We start from the raw sequence: 27,976 nt of genomic DNA on the forward strand, positions 1-27,976 counted from the left end.
GGGATGATGGGCAGGACTCGGGGGGCTTGCACCGGGTGGGTGATGGCATTTGTTATAGGCTTACGTGCACTCCCGATGGTATTCCTGACACCTTGGTACATGCTAACTGCTACACAATAAGGCTTCCCAAGGCTTGTGGGGTTGGGTTCAGACTTAGGACGTTGTGTCTGAAGAGCCCTTGGGACATATGGGGGAGAGGGTATTTGGCAGGTGGTTGGCTGCCAGGATCTAGGGCTTGGGAGACGGTCTTGTCTGCTTTGGGGACTGTGGTGCCCGCCTCTAGGATGGCCGCCAGGACCCTCACCTCCTGTCTCCTGCTGCAGTCCCCTCCTGCCTTGTGCCAGGGCTGGGCATCTCAGTTCTGAGATCAGGTCATCAACGATGTCGCCCACTCTCACGCTTGCGGGAGCTGGCCACCACGTCATGGAAACACACTCAAGCGGCCATAGGGAGAGATCCACATGGGAGGAACTAGGGCCCCCCCTGACAGCCAGCATGCTGACTGCAACCCCATGAAGGCCCCTGAGCTAGACACCTCAGCTGCTTGGACTCCCAGACTCCCAAGCCCCAGAAAGCGTGGGCTAAGAAGTGACTATTGTTTGAAGCTGCTAAGGTTTGGTGTAACCATGAGACCAACAGATACCTAATACGGGGATTACAGCAAGGAGAGATGTAAATGGTGGCTTTAGCCAAGGGCACAGAGAGGAACACCCGGGGAGAAGATGGAGTGGGCATGAGGGACAGGTGATGAGGAGCACACCCAGGATCCCTGGGAGGCAGCAGGGGTGGGAGAGAAGCCTGTGCAGGGAATAGGGAGACGCACAGAGAAGGAAGCCAAGGCTGCGAGACACCACACAAACCCCAATCTCTATTACGTCCAGCAAGAGGGCGTCAGGTGCTTCAGATCCCTACGGGATCCAGTGGTCCCCTGCCCCCCAACGGGGACCATCTCACTTTCTGCTTCCTGTGAGACCCCGTCCCATCTCATCTCTTGGGTCCCTGTTCTCCTTTGTGGTGCTTGTTGCAAATCATAATTATATTTTAATTTGTTTCTTTACTCATCCATGGTCTTTGAGGGCTGGAGAATATCTGTTTTGTTCACCACTGTAAACCCAGCGCCCGACATAGACGAGCTTCTCAAACGTTCGTTGGATGGATGAATAAATGAATGGAAAGAGCAAAACCCTGAGTCTCACCTGCCGGCCCAGGTGACCTGGTAGACAAACTACCCCTTTCCACGTCCCCCTCCATGCCCCACACCTCTCTGGGGGTCAGGGCCCCGTGGCTGTGAAGGAAAGCACAGTGGGACAGGGGGAGGTGAGGAAAGAGAGAAGACCCTGAGGGGGACCCAGACGGCCTCTTCCCACCCTCCTAAAGGGTGGGGAGTGCATCCCACGTGGCCTTCCGTAGTTCAGAGTCCAGTGGGGAAGTGGGCAAATAAATGGGGCTAAGCTGAAGGCTGACTGTCCCCTCACCTTGTGCCCCTACCTGAGAGGCCATGGGCTCACCCATGAGCAGGACCACTCCCCCATACAGCTGGTGACAAGCCCCCTTTTGCTTCTCACCTGCGACATACCCAGGCCTGGGCAGGAGCATGGGTGTGCATTGCCATGATTTAAACAGATAATTACAATACACTCTGTTGTCTGCGGCACAGAGTACTGTGGGCATAGGAAGGCTGGGAGTGGGCTGGGCTATGACCAGCTTTCAGAAGGAAGTAGCTGTAGAGCGGCAGGCTGCAGGAGGGGGCTCAGCCCCAGGGCCTGGCCAGCTGAGGGCAGGTGGCAGGAGAGAAGGTGGCTCAGGCCTGAAGGCCCCGCAAGGCCAAATGGAGAGTCAGCCCCATCCTGTCTGCAGGGGAGTGTGGGTGGCCAATGGATGCTCACAAAGACAGCCCTAGGGCAGGGTCTGGAACCCACCAGGGATCACAGAGCTGGAGGTCAGTGATCTTCACCAGGGGGACAGGAGAATGCAGGGAGGGAGCCCGGGGCTGGCTCTGTGAGCCCCACCTCTCAGCCTGGCTGTCTGACCATAGAGCTTGGGGGGCAGCACGGTCCCCACAGTTAATCCCCATGCTTGCTTCCCTGGGCCTTAGCACAGCCCCCAGCCCAGGATAGTGTCTCAGCCCCTCCTCCCCACACCCTATCCCCCTTCTTCTGCCCTCTGTGGTACCCTTGCCCGCCAGGGACCCCAGTTCACAGACACCCTCCTAGGCAGGGCCAGGGAGAGGAAGTCACCCCAGGGTCTCGGTGGGGGTCGAGGACACAGACTTTCTAGGTGGCTTTCTCCACTGGCACCGGGAGACTTTGTGAAGCTACCCAGACACTGGGGGGTGGAGGGTAGCAAAGGGGGGGGCGCGGGGGGGGGAGGGGCTGGGCTCCCGCACAGCCTGGGCTGGGCAGATAGCGCAGCGGCCGCAATCAGGAGCACGTTCCCACTTATCTCCTAGCCGCCAGGTGTCTGTGCACGGAAACACGGCGTTTGGTAATAGGATTTTGATGCTGAACAGCCTAAGTTTTCTCCAAGACTGTCTTTATGTCACAAATGTAGGGAACCGCGACCTTAATAGGATTCTAACTTTTAGGTAGTGGACAGAAATGGGGAGGGCATGATAGAGACTCCAGGATGCCCTCCCCGAGAACACGGGGCCTGGGGGCCCATGGGGCTGATGCGGGGAGGGGTGCTGGGGCTTCAGACCGGGTCTTGTCGCCTCTGAGTCTGGACAGCCGAGGGGCCTGGCAGAGACTCATTCCTGGGCTCTGTGTTGCAGGAACATGCCCCTTTCGGACCTGGGGGCTCAGAACTGGCCCCCAGGCCTCCATCTGGCTGCATACTCAGGTCTAGGGGATTGCCCACAGCCCAACTGTGTTTCTGGGCAGGGTTTTATTTTTTTCAAGTTTGTTTGTTTGTTTAAGAGAGAGCGCGCAGGGAGGAGGAGCAGAGGCAGAGGGAGAGAGAGTCCTAAGCAGACTCCATGCCCAGCAGTGAGCCCAACACGGGGTTAGATCCCACGACCCTGAGATCATGACCCGAGTCGAAACCAAGAGTCCAGTGCTTCACTGACTGAGCCGCCCAGGGCACCCCCGGCCACCGGGCTGGTTTGTTAAAGGTCCCCTTCGAAGGGCCACCCCTCCCTCCCTGGGCGCGGCATGCACGGCTCCAGCCCGAGCGCAGGAGAATAACCTGCATCAGGAACTTGCTTTGACAGTACCTTCTGCCAGTTTCCGTAACAGCATCTGCACGGAACAGTCATTTCCAGAGAAGTTCCCGAGGGCCCGCTCCGGGAGAACTCTAGCCAGCAGGGGAAGTCTGCCCTGGTGCTAGTGCGGGCACCGGTCCTCGGCTGTCCCCACCTGCCCTGAGCATAGGAGGCAAACAAGAAGAGTGCAACAGAAACAGAACACAGAAGGATTTCTTGGCAGGACATGGCATTAAACCCCTGCCCAGGACAAGATGTCACATGTCCCTTTCCTTGGCAACCTGGAGCCCAGGGATGCCCACCTCTGAGCTTCCCACATGTGATCTCGGGTGTTTAACAGCACTGTCACGTGAACCAACGCTCGAGGCCGATCTGCCCCGCTCGGGGCTGGGCACTCTCGAGGACGGTGCCTGTGCCCTACGACAGGACATCCTCCTGGGTGACTTGAGTGTGTCCTGCGTGGAGGCAGGGGAGTGAGCTGATGACCTTGCCAGCCCTTTCTCCTTGGACCCCTCTCCCGGCTGGCTGTCCCTCAGCTGCCCCCTCCCGACCAGTCTGTTGGCTCAACAGAGCTGGGTTCTCATGGGCCTGCACTGGTCGAGGCCACCATGAGAGTCCCGGTAAGGCTGGAGCTTCAGCCTCTGTCCACCTGCCTGCGCCACGTCATCTGGCTCAGGGACTTTAGCACCCCCTGCCAGATCAAGGAACCTTCCGGTGATGGTTATTCAGTGTATACAGCTGTCAAAACTCCTTCGACTGTACCGAGACCCACACATTTCACAATATGTAAATGACTCCCCATTTTTCAATTAAAAAAAGAAGTCACCTTCTGGACTGACGATACATCTTGAGTCAAAGCCACTCTCTCAGTCCCTAAGGCTCTGACAGGCTGCACAGCCTTTCAGTTGGCCTGAGTCAGCGACAGAAGCCCGATCAATACGTCTGGGAAGAAGCAATAATCAGGGTAATGATACTGCATGTGTCCCACGCGCAGGCTGAGACACCTGCCCCAGGGGCTCCCCCCGGCGGTGGGAGGAAGGCAGCAACCATCAGCGCACCACCCAAAGCCTCAGTCTGGACCTTCACTTGTCAGCTCTCTTGCAATGAGGAGAGAAAGGGAGGAAGCATGATGATAGAGGAACGTGTCCCCGTGCTGGCCGCCTTGCACTCATGGGGCAGGGACTAGAGTCTACAGCGGGCCTCGCCCGCGTAGGGTCAGGCGGGAAGGAACACGCGGCACACGGGGTCTTGAACAGCACAGGTGGGGCACCATGGGCTACCACATCAGTCACCAAGCAAACACCCGGAGTCTGCCCAAGGCCGCCCCGGGTCAAGAGAGGCTGCTCCAGAACTGCAGAGGCCTGCCCTCCCCCTCCGGCAGCGAGCAGGCCCTGGTCTCAGACGGGCTCCCCGGGAGCAGCAGATGGTGAAGCCAGTGTGCAGGAGGGCTCAGAGGACCCACGGGGGACAGCTGCTGATGCTGAGGAACAGATGAGAGCAGAGGGAGAGAGCGGGATGGGGAAGCAAGGGCCATCACCACCGGCTTCCTCTCTCCTGATCTGCTTCCTTGGCGAGAGGCTCTTCTGCCCACCTCCTGCCCTGTCTTCAGAGAGTGGAACACAGACCAAGGCTGGCAAAGAGGAGGCCTTTCTATGCAAGCCAAGGCCGACTCGTACCCTGCTGTGGCCTCCAGTCTGACCTCCCTGAGTGACCCTGGCCATGAGACCTGCCTTCCTGGGACCTGATTTTCCTTCTGAGGTCCTTTGGCACTCTTACTACCCAGCAGATGAGTTTTGGCTCAGGTAGAGCTCCATGATGAAAGGGAGACCTCCCCAGGAGCAGCATGGCATAGTGAAACTAGGAGTACATATCAGCCACAGTCACTGGAGACATTGACTTTATTCATCTACCCACCCACCTGTCCATCTGCCATCTATCTGTCTGTTCCTCCATCTGTCCATTGATCCATCCATCCATCCATTCATTCACCCATCTACCCACCCACCCACTCATAACCCATTCAACCATTCAGCCATCCACCCATCCACCTACCTACTCATCCATCCATCTACCATCCATTCATCCACCTACCCATACCTCATTCAACCATTCAGCCATCCACCCATCCGCCTACCCACTCATCCATCCATCCATCCATCCATCCATCCATCCATCATCCACAAAGTAAACCCAGTGAGGGGAGGAGAAGGCCCAGAACAGGAGCAGGGGCTGAAGGACAGCACTACAAAGACTGAGAGGTGGGGGGTCTTTGAGTCTGGGCTTGGAAGTCAGATAAACCTGGATGGAAATCCTGGCTGCCCTGTCACTATCTCTGAGCAAGTTACTTAACCTTTCCCAACCTCAATTTGCCCACCTATGAAGTGGGTAACAACAACTTTTTTATCAGGTTACTATAAAAAACACATAAGATCACATACACAGAACGCTTAGCTGAGTGACTGGTCCAGAGTCAGCACTAAAGATATGAAGACTGCCAACATCTCCATCATCATCATCAGATTCAGATAGTCCTCCTCAACAACTGTGGCATATACAGTAATGAGACTCAAGTCCCTTTGCCATGTACGTCACTGCAGGCTTTCCTACTAAAGAGGCAAAGTCTCTTTTTCACCCTGTATCAATGTGGGCTCAGTCATGTGATTTATCTACTCATTCTCTTATGCCTCTACCATTGCCATGGTTGGGCTCCTGATCCCAGGACAGGGTGAAAGGCACATGGAGCAGCAAGGCTGCCCCATTCAACCCAGCCTGGAGCACAGCCACTGAGTCCATCTGCTGACCCCTGACTGACCTGTGGGCTTGTGAAAAATAAAAAGAAATGACTGGTGTTGCAAGCAACTGATTTTGGAGTGATTTGTTATGCAGCAATAGCTGACTGATACACCGTTTCCCCCTTCAGTTTCCCCAACTCCCTTCTCCTGTCTCTGTACCAAGAGGCATCATGTGACTTCTAGCTATGTTTCCCCTACGAGTCAGGAAAGGGGAGACTTCTGCAGGCAGACCACAGGAAGCCTCAATTCCCTGCCCACAGCCCCTGCTTCCTCACTGGAAACAGGAAGTGACATCACAGCTCACAGCGCAGGAGGAGGATGACCATCATTCCCATCAAGGGAAGTGCAGCAAGGCTGTCCGGGGCCCAGCAGTGCAGATGCCAGGGCTAGGGATCTGCCTCTCTGTTGGTCCCTGTCTATCCATCTACTTTTTAAATCAACGTAATGCAGTTTTCAGGATCTCCAGGGCATGGGCTCTCAGATGGTGGGAAGGATGAGGATTTGTCATGGAAAATGTTGCTAAGCGGAGATCAAGACTGGCAGAGGGCGCCACGGCTCTCTGCTGCCCATGCATTAAGGACTCCACGTGCACGCCTGCCGTAAATCACTTCCCCTTCGGGCCTGCTGCTGAGGGGCTCAAAGGTGGATTTGCCACAGTTATGACAACAAAAACTAAAATTGGGTCAAACCTGAAAGGTATTATCTTCCTCCGAGCTGCTAAATGCACAAGAGTAATGAGGTTGGTTAAGCAATATCCGCTGGTCCACAGACAGATTAACCAGTTACATGGGCGGGCTCGGGCCACCGCCACACCTCCCCCCAGCCGGTGGAAGGTCCTGGACTCTTCCGAGTGCTGACTCTAGAAGCCTCTGGCCACAGAGACTAGGCATCTGAAGGATTCGGGTGGTTCTTCCTGCGTGCAGAACCCTCACAGCTGCCAAAGAACAGAGATGTCCAACAGCTCCCGGAAACCGGAGCCCCTGGGGAAAGGCTACTCTTGTTCCTGAGTCCTCTGCCATGCCGCGGGCTTCTGGTCATCATGGACAGCCATGAGTCTGGAGTGGTAGATGCTGAGGGGCTGCAGATCCCCCACAGCTCAGCCCCTCCCTCGGTGGCTTCCCAGCATTTAACTGTGACAGACACAATGCCTATACCTTGAATTTGCATAACATGCCCTTCTCCTTATACATTATTGATTAGTATTCCGTGTGCACGCACACACCCCGCCTGGAACCCATCCTTCAAAGCCTCTCTGTCAACAGGCTTCAAATTGGTCCCATGATCTCAGGTTATACAGTATTTATAAACTGACCTGTCGTCCCTTGCAGTCGTGCTTAGAAATTGCTCTGCCTCATCTCAAGGGAGGGGGCGAGGGAAACAGGGGGAGATACTTAAAATGAGAATATCTTCTCCCACAACTGATTTTATTTTCTACTGACCTGTCATTATCAAAACAGTGGTTGGGTCGTGTTGGCAAAGCTGTGGATGGTGCCGGTGTCACCCAGCCAGGGTGAACTGGGCAGAGCCCAGGGAAGGTTGAAGAACCAGTCAGGGCCCCATTCCCTAGCTGTGTCCCAGTGAGCTTGGAGGATAAGCCTCAGTGCCCTCCATCAGCAAAGTGGGGCGAATAAGCCTGTCCAGAGGACGTGGTTAGAAGAGCGCGAGATTAGCCCCATGAAGGGGCTCTGAAAACATCAAACTATATTCTGACGCCTGCTGCAACACAGGATGGATCCTGAGGACGTGACACTCAGTGAAATCAGCGGACACAAAGGACAGATACTGTAGGATTGCACACACACGAGGCGCTTAGAGGACTCAACTATTCACAGACAGAAAGGTGGACGGTGGGTACGTTGGGGCACGGTGGGTGATGGGAAGCTGGTGTTTCAGGGGGATGGAGCTTTGCTTGGGGAAGACGAAGATGTTCCAGAGGTAGATGGTGATGGTGACACAACCGTGTGAAACACTGGGTGCCACTGAACCATGCACTTAAACACAGTTAAGGAAGTAAATTTTAGGTTATGTGGATCTTACCACAATAATGTTCGACTATTATAAAAATGCAAGGTGCTGTTATAATGATTCACCTGTGACCCCATTAAGAAAGTCATATATTATGCATATTTTATCTCACGCTTCCACTGCCCATGTCAGCACCTGTTTGGGCACTGGGGCGGCAGTGGGGGGGGGGGGTCTCTGCTACTGGAAGAGCTCAATCTTGCCTCTGAACTGGAAAAAAATATGATTCTGTTCCTGCCTCCACCACGACTGGCTCGTGCCTGAAAAGCATGGACTTCTGCTCCAATGCACAGAACACAGGCTGAGAAGAGAGGCCAGTCTCCCCGACTCCCTGTCCACTTGGGTCCAGGCAGGCCTACGAGAGAGGAGACACTGCTGTCACCACCCTGGCCAACCTCTCCTGGCATTTCAGACAGATTCCTTTGAAAGTCCCTCCCAAGAAAGAGCATACAGACCAGTTCCCCTTTGCCTGCGAGCTGGCACCGGCCAGTGGGAACGCCTGCCAAACTCTGAGCTGTGTGGTCCAGTGGAAAGAGCATATGAGCCTCACATATAATTTTACATTTCCTAATTGCCGTATTTTTTTAAAATGTAAAATGAACAAGCGGAAGTGATTTTTATGATCCTTACTAAGATTTAACACAATTATTCAAATATGATCATTTCAATATGTAACCCGTATAACTGGGATCGATGAGAGATTTTACATTCTTGGTCGCGTACACTCCGTCTTTGGGGTCCCATGTGCATGCAGTGCATCTCAGCCCAAACTCTCCCCATCTCCACCAGAAGCCTGGACTGGCTGTGGCGGCCCCGTCGGACGGTGCCACTCGGAGTTTCCTCCACATCCTGCAGCCCCATGACCGAGAAGGTGTGGGACCCACTGGGTTTGCAGGGATCCACCAGGAAGATCAGGGGAGAGGGAGCAGGGATGCCGGGTCGTGGTAGCCGACCAGGAGGAAGGACGTCCTCTGCCTGCTCTCACAAACTCCTTCACAGCCAGCCACCAGAATGGGAAACCTTGGAAGGAAGGTGCTCGCCTTCTGGGACCCAGCAGGGGTACAGGGCTCAGCAGGGGGCTCTTAGAGAGGGACGGGGACACAAATCCCTCCCTCCAGGGGTGGGATCCAGCAGGCCCCTTTGCTCTCCTGACCTCCCACTGCCTACCCACCTTCCTGGTTTCAGCTGAGGAAAGAAGAGAGGTGTGCGGTTGGTCAGGCCCCTCGCCTGGAGCTCCCGAGTGCCCCCGCGCCGCCCCCCCGACAGAGCTCCTAGGACTGGGGCCTGCGGGAGGCTCCCCAGCCCTGGACCTCACCTGAGGCCACCCCACCAGGGGCTGCCTACACAGGTAATGGCCAGGTCACTTGAGCTTTTATAGCATGGCATGGCCCCGTTCAAAACACGCAGGGGGGAAACGAGGAAACCATCCGTAACAGACTCATTTATAGTCGGTGAGCAACCACCAGAGAGGATTCCTGCAGCTGGCGTGGCGCACTCCGCTAGGACGCCGTGCGAGCTGCCACCACACGCGAGCACAGACTGGTGGCTCAGAGGGAGGGGGGCCGGGAGTCCGAAGGCAGCTTCACGGGGCCTGAAATCAAGGTGTGGTGGGGCCACGCTCGTGCCCACCAGAGGCTCCAGGGAAGAGTCCACTGCTTGCTTCCTCCTGCTCCTGGCGGCCCCGGTGCTCCTGGGCTCAGCCACAGTCCTCCAGGCCCTGCCCCCGCCACCGCGTGGCCCCCTGGTCTGTCCGCATCACGTCCTCCCGTACCCCCTCTCAGGACACTCATGACTGTATCTCAGGCCCGCCTGAGGAGCAAGGATGTGCTCCCCACTTCCAGATCCTTCCCTTAGCCACATGGGCACCATGTGTCCCTGCCATGGAGACTCACGCTCGCAGGCTCTAGGAACTAGGGCCTGGCTATCTCTGGGGGCCCTGCTACCCAGCCAGCCACAGATGCACACCCACAACATGTCGGCATGCATATATGTGTGGGAACCGGGTATATCTGATTCCATGCGTTGGATCAGATACACTCGGTCCCTGATGACAAGGCAGGCCATGTGCCACAGGAGAGAGTTTCTGGGAGGTGCCAACAGAACAGGCCCAGCCCCAGCAAGGTGAAGCAGCCACAGCCCAGGTATCTAAAACCAGACAGAGAGGCTCTGTTCTACATGGTGAGGGCCATCCCAAAGATGTCCCAGAGGGACAATCAGGGGGGACACTCGGGCACTACCCAAGTGCTCTGTGTCATCATCAGCCATCAGCCTGGTCATCGTCACTGCAGCTGAGGGTCTACAGAAGACCCTGTCCACACCCCGCATGTCCCCTGGCCCTTACTGTCTCCATGCACACCAGCCCAAACCTGGCCGCCAGGTCACAGGGCTCCTGAGAGCCGGAGCTCCCCATCCCCCACTCTGATCCTCCCCACACTCATAAATGCATCTGGCAGATGGTCTAACATTCCCAGGCTATGCATGGAGATAACCAGGAGAAACCAGGTGTTTGAGGAAGAAAGAAACTGAGGCGAGGAACAAGGGAATAGACAGAGTCCCTGCAGACCGAAGCAGCTGTGTGGCCGAAGGAGCGACCCCGAGTGTCTCCGCATGGAGGCTGTGCTTCACCAGAGCAGAGCAGGAACCGGAGGGGACAGCGGGAGCGGGGTCCATGCAGTGGGAGGGACCCACGGTGCCAGCTTCCTGCCTGGCTGGACTGTAGGACCCTTCTCAAGATGTGGAGAAGGCAGAGGACTCTCCGTTGTCACTTGGCTCCCGTGGCCACTCAATCATGAATCATGGGAACATGCTAGGAGCCGCTGCGTGGCCATCTGTCGTGGGGAGCTGGGAAGCAGGTGCCCACTGAGCAGGAAGCTGGCTTGGGTGACCTCCACATCCTGGCCCATCCTTGGGCTCCAAGTGTTATCAAACTTTCCAAGCTGGGGGCCAGTCAGCCTCATGTCCCAGCAGTGCCCACAGAGCACTGCAGCCAGTAACTAAGAATCTGAGCCCTGGATAGCAAGAGAAAGGCCACGCTGAGGATGGAGGCATTGAGCTGGACCCTGCCCCTCACCCCGTCCTATTTGTCACAGGTCGGGCAGCTGGGGGCAGGGACAGGGGTCCCATCTGCCAGCTCGGTGAATCTTGGCAGAATGAGAGCATCGGGTCATGGCGGAGAGATGGACCAGAAGGGGAGGGTAGTGAAGCACGATGACCATTCCCCAAGATGACTATTGCTGATGCTGCCCAGCTGGGGGGGCTGACCCCTTCCCCAGGGCCTGGGATGGTCAGGGTCTGAAGCCTCTAGACTTTTCCACTGGCCACATCCTCACAGGAGACCTGCAGTGAAGGCTGAGCCTGACTGGCATTCTGGGCTGTCACTGGCTGGCAAGCAGCTGCCTAAGAAATTAAAGAAGCCACCTTACCCTCCCTGGGTGGTTTCTGTCTGCTGGGCACTGGGGCAGGGGGGAGCAGAGGAGCCTGGCCCTGAGCTCCTGGCTGGCAAGAGTGGGGGGCCATGGTGGAGCCCAGGCTTCAATAGCCAAGCCCACCGAGGGGCTGGTGAGTGACTAGGGAGCAACCTGTGGCCCCTGGAGATGACCTCTCTGTCCAGCCTGCTTTATGTCCCTTCTCGTTCAGAGCCAGACGTTGTTGCTTCCACAACCTCATTTCTTATTTCAGACCAGCTAGCCCCGTCAGATCTACCCATTACTCTCCTACTCCAAACAGGCCCCCTTTCTCAAGGTGCCGCCCCAAAGAACACAAGCCGGAGTGGGGGGACTGACTTTGGACCTTTCCAGCCCCCCGTCAGAGCTCTGACACTGGCCCACACTGCCTGCCATGCCCTGGGGTTGCAGATGGAAAGTGGCAGCTATCCCAGGCTCATCTCGGGGTCCCCTCTCCACACCACAGGCCTGAGTGGCTTGGGTTCCATACTTCTGATGCTGGTGGACCTTGACCTTTGGCCATTCCTTGGGGCCACCACGATGGGGCTCTGGCCCGGCAGCCCCAACCTGGCACATCAGGCTCCACAGGATGGTGGGAAAGTTGCCATCAGCCCATCTTCAGCCTCCACTGGGAGTGGGAGGGGGGACAGTCCTACTAGCCAGCCTCAGATGTACGTTCCATCCCTGTAGTCAAAATGGATTTAGGGTGAAAGGGACCCTTGGTGAGGTGATTACCAGGCTGGGACAGACGGGGAACATCCCCACTGTGTCAGTACCACTGGAAGTTTCTCTTGCTGGAAGTTTCCAACTTGGGGCTACTGTTTGGGGCTTAGGGGCATCCTGAGCTGCCCAGCATGGGCCCTAGACCCCCTCTACCTGCCTCCCCTTTGGTCCTTAGGGATGGGAGTGGTTGGCTCAGTCTCTGATTGGGAGAGGTGGCTCCGTCTCTGGTTAGAAGGGGCAGCTCTGTCTCTGGTTGGGAAGGGGCTGATTCCCGCCCTTGGTTGGGAGGGGTGGCTCTGTCTCTGGTTGGGAGGGTGGCTCTGCCTCTGGTTGGGAGGGGGCTGGCTCTGTCTCTGGTTGGGAGGGTAACTCTGTCTCTGGTTGGGAGGGGTGGCTCTGTCTCTGGTTAGGAGGGGCAGCTCTGTCTCTGGTTGGGAGGGGGCTGGTTCCCGCCCTTGGTTGGGAGGGGTGGCTCTGTCTCTGGTTGGGAGGGTGGCTCTGTCTCTGGTTGGGAGGGTGACTCTGTCTGGTTGGGAGAGTGTCTCCGTCTCTGGTTGGGAGAGTGGCTGTCTCTGGTTGGGAGGGAGGGTAGCTCTGTCTCTGGTTGGGAGGGGGCTGGTTCCCGCCCTTGGTTGGGAGGGGTGGCTCTGTCTCTGGTTGGGAGGGTGACTCTGTCTGGTTGGGAGAGTGTCTCCGTCTCTGGTTGGGAGAGTGGCTGTCTCTGGTTGGGAGGGAGGGGTGGCTCTGTCTCTGGTTGGGAGGGAGGGGTGGCTCTGTCTCTGGTTGGGAGGGTGGCTCTGTCTGGTTGGGAGGGTGTCTCCGTCCCTGGTTGGGAGGGTGTCTCCGTCTCTGGTTGGGAGGGTGGCTCTGTCTGGTTGGGAGGGTGGCTCTGTCTCTGGTTGGGAGGGTGGCTCTGTCTCTGGTTGGGAGGGTGGCTCTGTCTGGTTGGGAGGGTGTCTCCGTCCCTGGTTGGGAGGGTGGCTCCGTCTCTGGTTGGGAGGGTGGCTCTGTCTGGTTGGGAGGGTGGCTCTGTCTCTGGTTGGGAAGGTGGCTCTGTCTCTGGTTGGGAGGGTGGCTCTGTCTCTGGTTGGGAGGGTGGCTCCGTCTCTGGTTGGGAGGGTGGCTCTGTCTGGTTGGGAGGGTGGCTCTGTCTCTGGTTGGGAGGGTGTCTCCATCTCTGGTTGGGAGGGTGGCTCTGTCTCTGGTTGGGAGGGAGGGTGGCTCTGTCTCTGGTTGGGAGGGAGGGTGGCTCTGTCTCTGGTTGGGAGGGTGGCTCTGCCCTTCCAGCCCTCCAGCTGGTCCCTTTTTGTTATTCTCCTCAGCTTCCTCCTTCCCTCTGTTCCCTGCTCCTCTCTGCAGTAAACCCCCTCCTCAGGCCTCCCAGCACTGCTCTGGCTCTGGCGAAGCTGACCAGGGTTTTAATGACAATGCTGGCGTGGAGGCAGGCACCCCTGCCCCGGCCTGGCCCGTCCTCCAGGAGGCCTACAGTGACAGGGCCATGGCAGCAGGAGGCGACGTGCAGTGGCCGTGTCTTTCACCAATCCCCGCCCTGAAAGCAACAGGCTGGAGTCCTCAACTGTCCCTGAGCATCCCAGATCTCAACCTTCAGCAGCAGCCTCTGAGCGCACCTCCTCAGCCCCGCGGTCCCTGGAACACCCGGGCTGCTCTGAAAGCCACCCTTGCCTGGGCCCTCCCCAGACCAACCTATCCAGAATCCTGGGAAGCAGGCAGTGGTTTTAAAAGCACCTGGCTGATTCTCGAGTGAGGCTCGACCACCACACAACAAAGCTGCGGAGGTCACCTCTGGGGAGAGGGGCAAAGGGTCCTGCAAAAGCCGGACACATAACAAGGACAGAGAATGTCGATACAGTGGTGTAGGGGAGGACAGGGCCAGGCCCCTCTGGTTTCAGTGCAGGTAGCCCACACAGGACACGGCACCCGCGGAGGTGAGCTGGGGACAGGGATGAGGAGGGCCCTCCTAGCCCTTCCTGCTACCCCCCTGCCTAGCCCCAGGCCCCTGTGGACCCTGAAGGGCCACACGCAGATTATGAGGATGTTTCCGTTCACTGCAACCCTGGCTCCCTGCCCCAAGTACCTTCTAGCTTCCTTTATAGCACAGGGTGCCCCGGGCAGGATGGGCATCTCATCACCAAGAGGCCACACAGCCGGCAGGAGCCCAGGGACTGGCCCCGTCACCAAGTTCATCACTCCGGGCCCTGCAGGACCACTCAGCCAGAATCCAAGGTCAGGGCTGAGGGGGGAGGCAGCCCAGGCAGTGTGGGTAGGGTCCCAGGCAGAAGCATGACCCCAGGTCCCAGGACTTCCACTGACCCAAGGACACCCCCCCCCCGGCTGGCCTCTCCGTCCCTCTCTGAGCCTCAATTGCTCCACTGTCAGGATGAGCACTGCAACAGATGATCAGCAAAATCCTCCCCATCCTACCGTGCGGCATGAAAGCCTGAAATCAGGAGGTGTGGCCAGATATGTTCTACCAGGCATCTACTCCTTTTATAGTGGGAGAAAAACAAACCTGATGGCAGAAATCCACAGAAGGAGCATCCATAAAATTACCTGCTGTCCCCAAGTGGTGGCTAGAGTGGCCTCGCACAGCACGGGACAGCCAGAAGTCAGCCCTGCCACCAGCCAGCCAAGTCTCCAGCCATGCATGGAGCAGCAGAATTGCCTGGTGTGGACAGAGGTACACGGGAAAGCCACCGAGCCCGTCCCATGGGCAGGATGACCACGGCCATCCCATAGACAGCCAGGAGGTCCTCCCCACCGGCTCCCGGAGGGCTCAGCTCCGAACCCAAGAGCCCCAGCATGCCAAGCCCCGGCCCTCACTCTCGACTGTGGCCCACCTCGTGCCCACCCACCCACCCTGGTCTGGCATGCACGCACACACACATGGCAGGGGTAAGGCACATGGACACTGCTGGCGGCCTGCCACCCCGCCCTCCATGCTCATTCCTGTGCGCCATCAGCCCCGCCAAATCCCACGACCTTGGCATTTGGGGGCCACAGGAGAAAGACACCGTGTGTGCACAGCCCCTCCGTCAAAGCATCAATTAGCATTCCCCGCGCAAAGTTGGGGCTGTAATTACAGCAAGTGATTAGCAGGCCGGGAGCCTGGCTCAGCGGAGATCAGCAGCGGAGGTGGGGTGTGCCTGTGCTCACCTCGAACCACCAGTGCGTCTTAAACAGGGGCCCGGCGCCCCAGGAGCCCGTGATTAATGGAGGGGACAAGAGTGGGGACGTTTCCCTGGCATCCGTCACCGAGCTTTTTCCTCTTGGCAGTTACTGGGCTGGCCAGGCGCAGGGGAGGGGAGCGAGGCCAGGACTTCAGGCAGAGCGCCTGCGAGCCCCAGGGGAGGGGCAGGCCTCCCCCTACCTCCCCCAGGCCGGCCCCGGCCCCTGGGCAGCGGCACCTCAAGGAGAGGGAGAGGCAAACGAAAGCCAAGTTTAGATGGGGCGCGTGTACGAGGAGCCCCAACCACGTGCAATCGTGGCTGCCTCTCACCTCCCCCTACCCTGGGAAACACCTGCACCCCTGCTAATAGGCAAAGGCTCCCACCAGGACTGTCGCCATCCACCCGAGAGTGCGAGGTCGAACAGAGAACACCTGCTCAGGTGGCAGAGGGAGCGAAGGAGCCCGGGGCTGGGGATGAACCCTTTCCTGAGGATGCAAGGGGAAGGGAGTGTCTGCAGGCACAGAGATGTCCCCAGGCCCACACGAATAAAATAGCACGTGTGTGTGTGTGTGTGTGTGTGTGTGTGTGTGTGTGTGTGTGTCGAGGGCTGACACAAAGTGTGACATGTGACCCATTCAGGTATCAAGCTACCCTGTGTTAGGTGCTGGGACATAAGGACAATTTGGGGACAACGTCCTGCCAGAGAGGCTCCTGGCCTTGCAGAGGAAGCTAGTCATGGGACAGAAACTGCACCAGGGCTCTGGGGGCCAGGCCTGCCCAGGGAGGCCCCCCGGGAGTCCCCGGCTCTGCCCACGTGGGATGGGGGTGGGGGCAGGGAAGGCACGAGAGAGGACATGACCCCAGCGGGGATCTACCTGCTGCGGAGTGTGTGCCTGGCTGTGGGCGCCGCTGCCGCATCCAGGGAGCACACACCTGGATGCGTGTGACCACCGGACACACCCCCATCATCACAGTGAAACCCCACAAACAGGGTGGCCAAGGGGTGGGGCCTTAGGTTCACAGCCCAGAGCAACTAACTGCACACCAGTTGTGTGACCTCAGACAGGCCACACGAGCCATGGGATTTCGCTGAGCTGCAGTGCCCTCCGCTGCCCACCGGAAGGAGAGGCGCTCCCACCTCGTAGAAAGCACACGACACACACAGCCACCACTTGGCAAGCTTCCCGGGGGCCAGCGTCCACCGCTGTTCTTCCCATGGGGCTTTCTTCTGTGTCTTTGCTGGTGCATGCTCCAGGGGTCCCCTGGGGCTGGTCTACTGCGACTGCCTGTCTTCACCTGGTAACCAGGTCACCCCTGCTTCTTCTGTCCTGACCAAACGGCCCTCCAATCCTTATGGCACCGTGATTGGTCCACAGGTGGTGGGCCTGGGACCTCAGCCAGACCAATCAGCGTCCTCCCCTGGTATTTTTGGTATTTTGGTCCTTCCTGAAGAGCAGTGGGGAGGGGCCCTCCACTCCCTGGAGTTTCTAGACCTACAGAGGACACACTTACCCCACCTCCAACTCGAACCAGGCCGAGGAAGCCCTCAGAGGCTGTCAGGACGCGGCCAACACGCTGGGATCCACTCACCACCCTGAGGCCCCACATCCGGGAGCCTGGAGGCCAGCTCACCCCAGCCTTCACAAGGGCACAAGCCATGAGAGGCAGACATGGAGACTCGCACCCGGGAGACCCCAGAGCAGCCCACACGCAGCACACTCAGCAACCACGCAGATGACCACTCGCACTCCGGCCTCGCACTGGCCCACCAGGTAGGTTCTAGAATTGCCCCGCCTCACAGACCGGAAAGTCGTCACCCAGCCGCACACACTGCAGGGGCTCCTTCCAGAAACCCGGGTTTCACAGAGGCGCCCACTCCAGGACCAAAGCCGAGGTCTCCCACCCTGGACCAGCCATGAGCCCAAGGTCCTGTGTGCCCACAGCCAAGAACATTTCCTGGGACAACAGAGTGAGCGAGCTCTGGCCAGCCAGCATTCCCTGGACACGACCGACATTCAACACAACAAATGAAGAAAAATGAACTATTTCCATTGCCAGGAATCCTGCCATCCCCACAGGGTTTAAGAGACAAAGTGAGAAGGAAGAGGCATTGGACTGAGGAGAAGCAGGCCCACCAGCCACGCCACCCCTCCCCCAAGTCCTCGCCCTTCCCCAGCCCCCACCTTCCCTGGTACCCCCAAAGCCCCACTCTTGGGCACAGGGGCATGCCTCTCACCCTCACCTTCCCAGGGTAGCATCTGTCCTGCCTCCCCGAGTGCAGCCCGAGAGGTTTCTCCGTGAGCCATCTCCCTGTGCACACCCAGTGGGAATGACACAGAGAGGGAAACAGCCACGCACGGAGGACAGTCCCCCTGCAGTGGGTATTTAAGAGGAATTGTTCATGAGGGAGGGGACGTGGTCGTCCTTGTTGGGAACTGAGGGAAGGTTTCTCAGCGCACCTAAGCCTGCCTTTTCCCCCGTGGCCTCCCCTCTACACTCCTTCACCCAATGCCCCTGCAAGCATGGGGCCTGCCCAGCATCCTTCACATTCAGGTTTAAGCCACCAAGTCATAGGCAGCAGGACCGACACCTTCTCCTGGTGTCTGGTCTATGGCATTTCTTCAGCTTTTCCTGTGTGCCCGTCACTGGGGGTACAAGTGAGACATGTTTCTGCTCCTCATTAGCTTGTATCTTGGTCTAGGACAACAGACGTTGAAACACAGACACAGTGACCTGTTATCGGAATGACCAGTCCCTTTCTGGGCCCTGCTGCTGCCCCCAGTCACCACTGTAAGCCCCTGAGCAGGGCTGGGCACCCACCATGCCTCCATCGGCACCGCGGCCCCAGCTGGATGCCCAGGGATCTGGGTGAGTGGAGTGTTGCCAAGCAGTGTTCATGGCTACGCAGAGGTTTCCAGGCACGGTTGGTTTCTTGATCAGGCGGCACTGGATCCAGAAAATGTGGGCTCAGGGCTTGGTGCTGACCCTTCCAGAGGGACTTTGACCAGATCCCCCGTCTCCCTTGACCTCAGTTTCCCCACCTGTAAATGGAGGCACTTTTCTGTCTCTATGGGTCCACAGTAAGGACTAAAGAATGAAACCGGCTCCGGAAGAGCTGCATCATGAATATTCATGCCCAGGAAGAGTGGCTTGCTCACAGCACCCGGGAGAACCATGGCTCTGTGTGAGCCCTGAAGTCAGAGGCCATCCACAGAGGGGGACCACAGGGGCCCTCGGGCCTGGCTCCCTGCTGAGATGGGGTGGGGGGTGGGTGAGAGGGTCAGGTAACCTGGATGAGAAGCTTAGACCCCCTACACGGGGCCACAGACCCCAGACCCCTCCAAATGCATTCTCAGAAAACACACTGGAACAACCAGCATCCACCAGCGTCCATGGCCAGATAAACTGAATGGGGACCACCCACACTGACAGCAGAGTATTATTCAGCCCTAAACAGGAGCAAACTGCTGGTTCCTGCGAGAGCGTGGATGAACCTGGAGGATGTGACGCTTAGCGGGATAAGCCAGTCAAGGAAGGACAAACACTGTCTGACCACATGCACAAGGTTCCCTAGAGTCATCGACTTCACGGACAGGAAGTGCAGTGGGGGCGCCAGAGGCTGGGGGAGGGACAACGGGGGCTCACTGGTTAACGGGGACCGAGTCTCAGTCTGGGAAGACGGACGAGTTCTGGAAACAGATGGTGGTGGCGGCTGCACAACAGTGTGAGTGTGCTTTATGCCCCTGATGCAGACCGTTGAAACAGATTTCATGTCCCACCTATTTTGCCGCAATAAATGGCAGGAGGGACAGGGAAGGGTGGGCACGGGAGGCCCTTGTCGCTGGCGAGCCCTCGCGGACTGCTGCAGCCACTCATAGGGAGCGCCGGCGTCTACACCAGCCTAACAACCGCCTTCCAGAGAGGGGCAGGGCCGCCCCACCTGCCCGCTATGGCCCCCGTGGCTCCAGCTCCAAGAAGGGAGCACCGGCAAGAGCCCGCTGCGTCCGTGTGCCAGGGGGCTTTGCGGGGTCCTTGACGTAACGGTAACATTAAGAAATAAAGATACAGTCCAGTCTGCCTTCCTTCCCACCAGCAACTTCAGGAACTGGCTCTTCTGTTCTTGACACGACACCATGCTCCCTGCAGATCCCTGGCCGTCCTGGAAGCAACTGGTCTGAGGTCTGGCAGCAGACTGATCCCTGGTGCGCACGGGAGGCAGCAGGGAAACCCAAGGAGCCTCCCATAATTACAAGGAGATAAGGCTACCAGGTGTAATTAAACAGTGTCCACGGGCAGTGCTCTCAGCTGCAGCCTGTTTCCCCTCCCGCCCGCCTCCTTTTCCCCAAGACTGCAAAATAAATTACCCTGTGAAGTCAGCAGAGGTTGAGCTATGGAAACAATTAAACAGAAATTAAATCTAATTCATTTATACTCCGAGCACAAAGTGGATCATGTAGGTTTTTTCTCTCTCTCCTCTTCTTGCCTTGGTGTTAGAGGGGACTATTATGGGAAATTAATCACGAGGCAAAGCAATGAAAGTGATCTATCACTCGTTAAAGTGCACCGACTGACTATATAAAATCTCTTACAGCAGCTGGAGAATTTAGAGGTGAGGCTGTTGTGAGGCAGGAGAGGCCAGGGAAAGAGGGGGCGCCTGCCTGAAGCCCCCAGGCTGGCCGGGCCGTGGTCCCCCTTCCTCCAGACAGAGGCCTGTCCGTGCCGCTCACACCCGGGCAGGGCAACGCACCAGAAGGGTCCCCGGGGGCCAGCAGGGCTTGGGCCTGGCGGTCTGTGGGTGAGCTGGCTTGGTTTTCACCGTTTCTCCCAACAGAGGACAAGCCCCTGGAAGGATGACCTGCAAGAATGAACCAGTCACCCCTTTGTGGGAGTTGTGGGTGACACGGCCTGCCCTGCCTCGCCTCCCAAGAACTGCCGCGAGGACTCAATGAGCAAAGGACAGGAAAGCGTTCAGAAAGCACGAAGCACAGAGCAACCACACGGCCGGCGCCAGGCCTGGTGAGCCGTGCTCCCGGTTCCCCGCTTTCAAGAGAAACAGTTTGAAAAATTATTTTTCCCATTGTCTCAAGGTAAAGAAGGCACGAACGGAACAAACGGGGGCCCGGGGCTGCCAGGGCCAAGAACAGATGCACTCAGGAGGAGGGAGCTGGCCTCGGACAGGCTGGGAAGAGCCAGAGAAGGCCCAGGGCTGGCAGGTCCCCGAAAGGCACAAGACCCCGAAAACAGATCTTCCTACCCAAGGAGCTTGGGAGTCGGGGAAAGGCTGAGCTTTGAACTTGGCATGAAAAAGGAAGGAACGAAGGCCACTTCTACTCCACTCCTGAAGGGCAGAGAGCCCTCGGGGCAGATGGGGCTGTCCCTGGGAGCCCACGCACCCCACTGCTGCCCCAGGGCTCACTCGCTGAATGGAGGCCTCCTGCCGGGCTCGCAGGCAGGTGCCAGGGGACAGACGGCCAGAAGGGAAAAGCAAAGCAGGAGAGGCGAGCCAGGTGATGGGCAAGAAAAGGCACGTCCAGCAGTCTCCTAAACCTAAGCATTATTCCATCATAGGCCTGACTTCACGGCCCAGCCAGCCCAGAGGCAGGCCCAGGGAACGGAGCCCCTCACAGAATGGAAGGGACGGAGAGGGGCCCATGCCCTGGGGCTCAGCCCCTTCTCCCGCACCAGCTGCCATCCCTCTACAGTGCCCCCCCCACCCTGTGCTAAGCAGGGGGGCAGCCCTCTCTCCCCTGGATCGGCTTCCCTTTTACCTCTCCTGTGTGTGCTGTCAGAATCACACTGGAGTGCAGCAAACTGTGAGCCCTGTCCAAAAATAAAGGTTTGGCCCTTGGCCTGGCTCCTGGGAGGTCCTGTCTGAGGAGGACCTGTCCTCTGAGCACATGGGAGGTCCTGTCTAAACAGAGCATCTTCACTGACCTTGGCTTGGGCTGTATGGTATCTACCTGACTCTGGAAGGGCTGCACACTGAGGTCAGCCACGTGGGTGGTCAGTGATGATTGAGACCCAGTAAAGACTCTGGCACCAAGGCTCAGGTGCGCATCCCTGGTTGGCAATACTCTGTGCGCATTCTTGCACATTGTTCTGGGAGAGCTGAGCCCTGTGTACACAGCCCCACTGGGAGAGGACTCCTAGAAGCTCACGCCTGGCCTCTCTGGACCCGGCCCCGGCCCCATGCACCTCCTTCCTTTGCTGATTTCCATCTGTGTCCTTCACTGTAACAGACTGTCCTCATGGGAGTGTGTGGCTTTGCTGAGCTCTGAGTCCTTATAGCAAATGAGGGAGCTGCAAGTGGTCTTGGGGGGCCCTGAACCGCAGCAGTGCACAGGGCATATTAAAGACCTTCCTGTGGGGCACCTGGGTGGCTCAGTCGGTTAAGCGTCTGCCTTCGGCTCAGGTCATGATCCTGGGGTCCTGGGATTGAATCCTATGTCAGGCTCCCTGCTCACCGGGGAGTCTGCTTCTCCCTCTCCCTCTGACCCCTGCTCGTGCTCTCTCTCTCTCAAGTAAATATACAGAATCTTAAAAAAGAAGACGACTCTCCTGTGCAATTGAGGAAAATCAGACCAGTATTAAGGGAGTTGTCCAAGGCTGTGCAAAGCCATGAGTGGCAAGCTGGGACCTATGCCCCTGCCCTGGATCAGGGCCTGCCCCTCTCCAGCCTTTGTTCTCACCTCCTCCCCCAGTATAGGGGCTCACTGGATGGTGTGTCAACAAGCATGACAAGTAGGCTCTGCCCTGGGCAGGCTAAGAATGCACGGGCACAGAGGCTGGTCCCCACCAGCCAGAGACTGGGGCGGGGGGGGAGCAGAGCGGCTGCCAAGGCCTTCTGTCTCCAGGACAGCAGTAGGGGTGAAGAGGAGCGTATTCGGCTGAGATAGGGAGCAGCCTCAAGCCAGAGCAAACGGAACTGCCCCCCCCACCAAGTGTGCATGGCAGGAGCTAGGAACATGAATGAAAACCCTCTCTGCATTGCCCTCGCTGCCCCAGATGCCAGCCAGCCACCAGCTTCCTCTAGCCCTGCCTCAAGCACAAGGGCGCAGGCCTGTGAGCAATTCATGTCCTCTGTCCCTTGAGCCCGGCACCTGGGCCTGGGGGCAGACGGCGCCATGCCACAGAGGGCCCGCACCTGCACCCGGCCTCGGCTGCCCAAGCGTGAGGGTGGGATGAGGGGTGGGCTCCCCTCCATGGCTGTCGCAGGATGCTGCAGGGCCTCTTCCAGACGGGGCTGCCACTGTACTGGACGGCTTCCCCAGGACCGGCCACACACACTGTGGTCCCCAAAACAAAGTGAAAACGCAAGGCCTTGCTCAAGTTTCAAGATGATGACAGCAGAGCTGTAAATCAAGCTCGAGCCCTTCCGAGCACCGGGCCCCATGGGGCTCTGCATGTGGCACAGGGATGATGCTGGCCCTGTCCCCACGGTCAGAACCTCTGTGTTCATCTGGGCAAAGTCTCCGGACACACAGAGAGGGTGGCACTCAAAAAACACACAGCTTGTCCCCCTCAAACCAGGTACAGCCAGGGACCCACTGCTCACCCAGACTTTACTGTACCCTTTGGTGCGGGCCCACACGCTCACACATGTATGCATGCACAAACACAACACAGACGTACGTATATGCACACACGCATTCAGACACACACATGCATGCACACACACGCTCAGGGGCTTCCCCTTTGCCCTGCGGACAGCAGTGAGCCCGGGGCCAGGGTTGGCTGAAAGAATAGCACAGCATCACAGGGCAGCTATCCTGGGTGGAGCTCAAAGGGACAGTTCCCCAAATGGTAGACAGGAAAGTCAGCTTAGCCCTCCCGCCCAGAACCCAAGATCCCTGGAGCTGGCCGGAGCCCGGAGACCCCCTAGCTCCCTCCATTAGCAAATGGGAAAGCCACCAGAGGCCACAAGGCTGGGCCAGGGTCCCGCAGCTGGGAAACCACCAACTAGACCCGGCATCGCCACCCACACTCTCCCCCGGGCAGGGTGAGCGCGAGGGTTCCTGGCGGACGGCTGGCAGACGGCTGGCATCCTGCTCCCTGCCTCTTCCTCTCCTGGCAGACCTGCCTTACTGCCCTTGGCACCTCAGCTCTGGGCGTGTGGACTCACTCAGAGCAGAGGGGTCCCTGGTTCTCCCGCCACCGAGCTGCGTTCGCCATTGCTGGGAGCCCGTCTCCTGTGACACGGCTGTAATGTGATATTATTTCAAGAGATGGTTCTATGGAAATATATTATCAGCCTCTGTGTCCTCTCGGCGACAGCATGGTTCACGCGGCTATTTAACCCCTCTCCCACTTGGGGGCACGCGGCCATCTCTGGACTTCCACTCCCCACTGCAGACACGAGCACCCTTGCACAGGGCATTTTTAGCAACTCCTGTGCTCCGTTATGTCCTGAAGCACAATTACAGGATACACGGGCACTCTCCATTTTACAATTTATCACATACCCGCAGAACCCACTAGACGAAGAACACCTTGAAGAATGAGTATTTTTACAGAGTCTTACTGGGACTCTATATCTGCGATTCCTCAATTTACTTTTCCACTAATATAAATTAGTAAATGATTTCCAGTCATTAAAAATCTGATATAGTTTAACCTTTAATTGTACAGCCGGACAAATCCCCTTTACGGTGAAGTCGACATCCGAGCGTTCGTGGGAAGTGACCGTGCCAGGACCACGGCAGGAAGCCCTCCTGTTTCTCTCCCCACCGCCGCTGGAGCCCCGACCTCAGCCACAGGGAGGCGGGGGAGGTCGGCCCAGGACACAGGGGAGGCTGGCCCCAGAAACGGAATGTGGACGCGTGAAATGCTCCTAACACGTGTGTATGCCTCTGATGCTGGCAACAGCGTTTGGAGGCCGTCACGCTCCTCTCCACGCTCCCAACACCTGTTCTGGAAACTTCTGACCGCAGAGGCCCCGTGCAGCCAGGTCCCACATCCAAGAGTGTAGAGGACTCTCCCTCCTCAAAGGCCACTCCTCCTAGCTACAAGTTCCTGACTCCATGAGCTGAAATCGGGGCGCGAAGCCCTGTGGGGCCACCTGCTACGAACTGAATGTGTGTGTCCCCGCAGAGTCACGAGTACTTGCCGCTGGGGCCTTTGGGGAGGTGACTGAGTCCTGAGGGGAAGGCAGGGCGCACCCACTGATGGGGTCAGTGCCCGTATAGGAAGAGATGGTGTCTTTCCACCAGGGGAGGACACAGCAAGAAGGCTGCCAGCCAGGCAGAGGGCCGTCCCCAGACACCAAATCTGCAGGCACCTCGACCTTGGACTTCCCAGCACCGCGAGAAATCCATGTTTGTTGTTTAAGCCACCCTGTCTATGGTATTCTTGTTAGAGCAGCCCACGCTGGCTGAGACACCCCTGTAGGTTACCTTTTATGCATCTGTTCCCTCCAACTACTTTCAGGATACATTTTGGTGCCTTACGGGATCTGTCATCTTGAAGTAAAGTCTTCCCACCCAGACACACACGCACGCGCGCGCACGCACACACGTGCCCATGTGCACACGCACACACCTCCTCCTTCCCCAAGAGGTTCTGGGGTTCGCCTCGGGGATGTTGGAGCTCATCTATGGTAAAGAAGAGAATGATCGGTTGGTGTTTATCCGAAAGAGGAGACACGCTACACAGTTCCTTGAGGGACAGTTCCCTCAGTCTTGGGAAGACCCTCCGGCAACCCCTGCTCATACATCCAGATCCCACCTGCTCCTGGAAGCCACGTGACACGGCAGCTCCCCAGCTGACCTCTGTGCATCCCAACCCCTGCCAGTATCCCCCCGGCATTCCTTTCTGGGCAAGGGTGTTATCTCTCGTTAAACGCTGAGCTGCTTGAGGCCAAGAACTGTCCCTTACGTGTTTCTGCGTCCCCGCGCCCCCCAGAAAAGTGACTGATAGAAAGCACTCAGCAAACGTTTGAGCCAGTGATGGGGGTTGTGAAGAGCAGGGAGTAACCCTAAGCCTCTCACTCATTCACGGTGAGGCTGTGTTCCTCGAACCCCTCCACTCGGGGAAGCTGGGATGTCATCACTGGAAGACTTCCAGCTGCGTGCATCTCGGGGACAGAGATGGAACCCAGAGACACAGATGTTGGAGGTGACAGAGGAGAGAGACCCAGGGGCAGGAGCTTCGTCCCTCTGGGGCTGTGGGAATCAGGGGCAGAGCAGTGTCCTGTCTGTGTCTCCCACATCCTGCAGTAACCGATTTCCAGACACAGAAGTAACAGGTTGTAGTAAGAAGTTTAAATGTTTTATCCAGCAGCAATCCCACTGTTGGGTACAGATCCAAAATAAGTGAAGTAAGATATCGAGACGTTTACACACCACACTCACAGCAGCACTATTCCCAGTAGACTAGAGGAGGAAGCAATGATATGTCCATTGACCGGTGAACGGATGAGCAAAATGTGGTTCATCTACACAACGGAATAGTATTCAGCCCTAAACAGAGAGTTCTGACACCTGCTACAGACGGACGGACCCCGAGGACATGATGCTGAGTGATGTCAGCCAGGCACAAAAGGCCCAATACTGTAGGATTCCACCTATATGAGGCCCTTAGAGTTGTCAGATTCACAGAGTCAGTTAGTAGGAAGGGGGGGGGAGGTGCTGGAGGCTGGGGGAGGGGATGGGGATTTGGCGTTTAATGGAGGAACAGAGTTTTAGTTCGGGACAATGACGTTTTGGGGGTGATGGTCACACAACAATGTGAATGTGCTTGAGGTCACTGAACTGCACAGTAGAAATGGCGGAGAAAGTAAATTTTATGTTATGTGTATTTTACCAGAATTTTTTAGAAGTTTGAATGTGGTTGAGCATGACAGGAGGTGCCAATAGGCCCCACCAGACCCCGCTGGGGTCCCACGCGTTCAGAGGGCTGGAACTGGGTTGGGAGTTAGGAAAGGCCGTTCTGTGCTCTCAGAGATGTCCCCAGATGTTGGCACTGATGCGCCCTTGGCTCTTCTCCCACGCCCTGTCTTAGCACCCTAGCGCAACCACAACAGAAAGACCATGGCCTGGGGGCTTACAAGCAACACACCCTGATTTCTCACAGTGGCGGGGGCTGGGAGTCCGAGATCCAGACACCGGCTCAGCCAGAGTTCACTGATGGCCCTGTTCTCGCTGCGTCCTCACAGGGCGGAGGGGCGAGGGAGCTCCCTGGGGTCCCTTACATAAGGACCCTAGCCCCACTGGGAGGTGACCTCTCACCTCCCAATACCGTCACCCTGGGGTTACAACTTGAGTGTATGTATTGGGGGTTGGTCCCACTCAGTCCATCACATTTTGGTCAAAAGACCGAAGTTCTCATCACTGACTGTCTCTCCGGAGTCCAGTGCCCCCAAGAGCTGACGAGAGGTGTGACCAAGGAATGCACTCACCCATTCGACCCGGAGCCGCTGAGCCCTGGGCCAAGGCCCAAATGTCGGGAGCACAACTAGGGAGGAGACAGCTGCCGGCCAGCTGGGCAAGAAAGTCTGGAGAGCACGCGGATCAAACACAACTGACGAAACGCACAAGTGATCCAAGTCAGGCCGCCTGAACCGCGGTGCTTATTGAGTGCCCTTCGTCTGGGAAGGACCAAAGCAAGTCCAGCATCTGGACGGCTCGCCTCCCACGGTCTCCGAAGCCTGACCTTCCCCCTCCCCTCCTGGCCTCAGGGCCACCAAACACACAGCCAGGCACACCTAAGGAGTCCCGGGGCTGTCCCCCTCGAGTGCAGGAGGTGTTGTCCTGGGGGCGAAAGGCTGGGACTTGAGTCCTGTTTTTGTGACCCCTTGATGCTTTGCCCTTCTGGGCCTCAGTTTCCCCATCGTCAGAACCAGGGAGTTGGATTGAACGATCCCCAGACCCCTATTCTGTGATCAGGGACCTTCCACCCCTTTTCCAGGGAGGGGAACTCAGGATTCCAGAGAGCTCTGGGCTGATATAACGGTTCTGCTCTCCATTCGGATAAAAGTGAATTTGACAGAAAGTACTGCATAAAGCAACATTCGGGCAGACAAACCGTGGGTTCGGAGCCGTCGCCCTAGAACCAGGATTTACAGCCAGTCTCAGCATGAGGCGGGAACGCGCGTTCCTGTGCATCAAATGGAGCCTCCTCTCTGCCCGAGCCCCGCGCCGAGCCTCCCAGACGGCAACAACAAAACACCTCGGCTCTCAAGGCCAGCAAGGAGCCTTGCCCTGGACTTCCAGGCAGCGACATCCCAGAAATGTGCAGCAACAGCCCCCTCCCCAGACGTCCACTTCTAGTGGGGGATGGCCACTTCCCAGCCCCAGCGGCACACAGGACGCCCATCTGAGACCGCTGCCACCTGCAGGTGACCGCCTCTGAGGGTAGTCCCAGTCGGCCTGGTGCCTCAGAGCAGAGAAGCCCCCCATAGAATGCCCCCAGGCACCACGTGCTGAGGATCTACGCAGACACGAATAATAAGGATTCCTGCACGCAAGCATCTGCCATGGCACCTCAGTAATATTCTTCTGGTGGCTAAGCATGGAAAGGGCCTAATCAGCCTTACCGGGTGCCCCTGTAAGTCAGGGTTTCTCAACCTCGGCACTGCGGACAATTAGGGGGTGCATCATTCCCTAAGGCAGG

General features: G+C 57.7%; 1 protein-coding gene across 4 annotated transcripts in view; it reads right to left on the bottom strand.

The window, feature by feature from the left end:
- The window catches only part of RBFOX3 (RNA binding fox-1 homolog 3), a 403,727-nt gene that overhangs the window by 310,381 nt on the left and 65,370 nt on the right, over positions 1-27,976 (bottom strand). Inside the window, exon 1 of one of the 4 annotated variants that reach the window (XM_027567996.2) lies at positions 16,880-17,039. The exons of the other annotated variants lie outside the window; for them this stretch is intronic. The gene's annotated coding sequence lies outside the window, so the exon portion shown is untranslated. Of the gene's footprint in view, positions 1-16,879; positions 17,040-27,976 lie in introns of those variants that run through there. 4 annotated transcript variants of the gene reach the window in all.

This window comes from Zalophus californianus, chromosome 16, assembly GCF_009762305.2.
Source record: "Zalophus californianus isolate mZalCal1 chromosome 16, mZalCal1.pri.v2, whole genome shotgun sequence".
NCBI lineage: Eukaryota > Metazoa > Chordata > Mammalia > Carnivora > Otariidae > Zalophus > Zalophus californianus.